The sequence below is a fragment of the Arachis ipaensis genome, chromosome B02 (assembly GCF_000816755.2).
Source record: "Arachis ipaensis cultivar K30076 chromosome B02, Araip1.1, whole genome shotgun sequence".
Lineage (NCBI taxonomy): Eukaryota > Viridiplantae > Streptophyta > Magnoliopsida > Fabales > Fabaceae > Arachis > Arachis ipaensis.
The window spans coordinates 15,840,881-15,844,828 of record NC_029786.2 but is presented as its reverse complement, the minus strand read 5'-3'; the positions used below and the strand labels follow the sequence as shown (position 1 = coordinate 15,844,828).

Below are 3,948 nucleotides of genomic sequence, written 5' to 3'. Positions count from 1 at the left end.
AAATAGAGAATGACACAAGATGCCAAACATCGAATGTAGTCAAGGTAAAAAGAAAAAACAAATAGTACTAACAATATAAATATTTAAATGGCAAATCAGATGCTTTTATTATATATATATATTAAAAAATAATGAGGCTTATCATTAAGAATTAGATGCACTAGTAAATTTGTTGCACAAATAATAGGCCAAGTTCTTTGGAATTTAAAGGGCTTCAATTCTTAATTGGGAGAAAGTTATTTTTTTTATCTCATAGCAATTGTACGAATATTTTTAAAGATTAAAAGAAAAAAGAATTTGGCTCTAAACTATTAGATTAACCTCTTCTTTTTATTTTTTTAATTGCTAAAAAAAATTGTCAAAGACTAACTTATTCAAAGAATTTTATATAAATAACTTACTCTATTAGTTAAAATTTGAATTATAATTTATCATGTTTTAATCGTTCATTATTATAATACTATATTAGAATTAAAATTGAATAGACCTAACTCAATTCAAAAAACTAACTCATAAAATAAAAAATACTTCATATTTATAAATTATCTAAATACCTTATCCTTTAACGATGTAGAACTTGTAATAGCATTAGCTAAAGTTTCTAACTGATAAAAGCTTAAATTAATCTTAATACATAGGCAAGTTTTGAGCTTCATGTTTTTTTTTTTCCATGAAAAAATTCACTTTAAATTTTAAAATTATTAATAACTAAAAGAAATGATTGACAAAAGAGTTCAATTTTAGAGAACTAATTTTTTTCGGTTAACATGAACTAAGTTTTCTCACTTGTTTATGTTGATGTGTATTATGTTTTTTTATTATTATAATTTCGGATGTGTCTTGTCTTGTGCCTTTTGTAGTTTTAATGTCTTGTATTTGAGCCTCCTCACTTTTTATCAGGATTTGAAGAATAGAGAATGACACAAGATGCCAAACATCGAATGTAGTCAAGGTAAAAAGAAAAAACAAATAGTACTAACAATATAAATATTTAAATGGCAAATCAGATGCTTTTATTATATATATATATTAAAAAATAATGAGGCTTATCATTAAGAATTAGATGCACTAGTAAATTTGTTGCACAAATAATAGGCCAAGTTCTTTGGAATTTAAAGGGCTTCAATTCTTAATTGGGAGAAAGTTATTTTTTTTATCTCATAGCAATTGTACGAATATTTTTAAAGATTAAAAGAAAAAAGAATTTGGCTCTAAACTATTAGATTAACCTCTTCTTTTTATTTTTTTAATTGCTAAAAAAAATTGTCAAAGACTAACTTATTCAAAGAATTTTATATAAATAACTTACTCTATTAGTTAAAATTTGAATTATAATTTATCATGTTTTAATCTTTCATTATTATAATACTATATTAGAATTAAAATTGAATAGACCTAACTCAATTCAAAAAACTAACTCATAAAATAAAAAATACTTCATATTTATAAATTATCTAAATACCTTATCCTTTAACGATGTAGAACTTGTAATAGCATTAGCTAAAGTTTCTAACTGATAAAAGCTTAAATTAATCTTAATACATAGGCAAGTTTTGAGCTTCATGTTTTTTTTTTTCCATGAAAAAATTCACTTTAAATTTTAAAATTATTAATAACTAAAAGAAATGATTGACAAAAGAGTTCAATTTTAGAGAACTAATTTTTTTCGGTTAACATGAACTAAGTTTTCTCACTTGTTTATGTTGATGTGTATTATGTTTTTTTATTATTATAATTTCGGATGTGTCTTGTCTTGTGCCTTTTGTAGTTTTAATGTCTTGTATTTGAGCCTCCTCACTTTTTATCAGGATTTGAAGTTTGAACTATCAAAAAAAAGATGAACTAATTTTTTTAACTCTAAATTTTAGATTTAAATTTTAAACTCTAAATCTTAAATTTCGAAGTTTAAATTCTAATTCCAAATCCTAAACTCTCTAAAAAATAAAAGTAAAAAAAAAAAATTTACAATAAAAAAATTAGCTAGTATTAGCTATTTAAAAGTTGATTTCCTATACTACTTAAAAAAAAATCCTAACTGATATGTTTTTTATTAGAAAGAAATCCAACATTATTCTTTTGACGACTACCTAATATTGTTTAGGAAAATTTTCAAGTATATCGTTATACACTTATACCGATATTTCAGTAATTTTTAACCGTTGATCTTAATTATAAAAAATATATATAATATATATAATTAAGATTAACGGTTAAAAATCACCGATATGACGGTACACTTGAAAATCTTCCTATTGTTTAAACAAGATTACGTGTGAATGTTTGATTCAATAAAAGCTGCAAAGAAAGGCGAATACGATGGGATACCCACTTTTGTTCTGTCTCCAACCATGACAATCATTGGACTTTGCCACAGTTTTTGAATTGAATGAATTGAATAACAATAACCTTAGAATCAATGTCTTTTTCCTAAGATTGTATGGAGATGCTTTTTAAAGATGTTTCCAGTTTTTAGTCTAGTACTATCCAAAATTGCTGCAAATGGTATTCACTTCTTAAAAATAATGGCAAAATAATGCTATCCCTTCATCAATTTATTCGAATTTTCAAAATGTCTTGTCATATATTGCTACAATAATTAACAAATGTTGATGGGAATAACTCAAATTCATTGTTTACGTACACATGTGAATGAACAAATTGACCATGACTCATTTGATGTTGGAAGGATAATAATGGAGAGATCCAAAATTTAGACAAATCTCTTTGTTTTATCTTTTCTTTTCTTTTTTTTAGTTTAATTACTCTATTAATTCCTATAGTTTTATTAAATTTGTAATTAAGTCTTATATTTTTTTCTTTCAATTGGATCCCTATGTTGCTTTTAATTTTATAATTAGGTTCTTTTCGTATCAAAACCGTTAAAATTAACAGAATATTCCTCCCAAAAAATATGTGATCAAAGATCTAATTAAGTTTTTAATTATGAATACCTTCATTTTACGGAAAAATATTCTGTTAACTTTAATATTTGTTATATTGACAAACAGTTAATTACTAAATTAAAACAATATAGAAACTCAATTGAAAAGAAAAAAATATATAAGGATCTAATTGTAAATTTAGTAAAAACTATAAAAGAATAATTAAATCTTCTTTTTAATATAAAAAGTGACAAACGATTCAACCGTCCATAATGTTTTGCTCCAAGAATGTCTCTGCAACAAGGAAAGAGGTTTTTACTGGGGTATCCTCTATCAGATTTGTCCAGGACTTGGGCAAGTATCTTGGAGTTACCCTTAGCCATTCTAGGGTGACTCGTTCAGCTTTCCATGGTGTCCTGGATAAGATTCGGAGTAGGCTAGCAAGCTGGAAAGGAAGTTTACTCAATCGGGCTGGTAGACTTTACTTGGTTAATTCTGTTGTCGCTGCTATTCCCACGTACCAGATGCAGGTCTCTATTTTTCCCAAAGAAATCATTAGTAAATTGGAGTCTATGATGAGGAATTTTCTTTGGAAAGGACAAGTTGATGGAAGAGGATTGAATCTTGTTAGTTGGAAGGTACTGGTTACTCCAAAAAAATATGGAGGTTTAGGGATTAGAGATCCTTATTGTGTAAATATTGCTCTTCTTGGGAAGCTAGTTTGGACTTTCTTCCAGCAGCCAAACAAGCTATGGGTCCAATTGTTGGATGCCAAATATCGATATCTCTATATGACTGTTTTAGTTATTCTAAGAACAAGGACTCTCCTATTTGGAGGTGTCTTTGCAAGGCTTGGGAAGTGTTGAAGGATGGGTTTGCTTGGTGTATTGGAGATTTGAACCAAAATTTTTGGTTTTCTAGCTGGAGGAAAGAAGGACGGTTATCTAATGAGATCGATTATGTTCACATTTCTGATGGCATACCTGATCCCCCTTCTTGTTTGTACTGCATATGCTGTTACAATATCTTTAAATTCCTCTCTTGAAGTAAATACAGTTTTCACCTC

At 26.9% G+C, this 3,948-nt stretch overlaps 1 long non-coding RNA gene across 1 annotated transcript in view; it reads left to right on the top strand.

Annotated features, from left to right (window-relative positions):
• The window catches only part of LOC110268738, a 9,581-nt gene extending 9,404 nt beyond the window's left edge, over positions 1–177 (top strand). The window contains exon 3 of the long non-coding RNA XR_002357156.1: positions 165–177. This is a non-coding gene — a long non-coding RNA (uncharacterized LOC110268738). The remainder of the gene's footprint in view (positions 1–164) is intronic.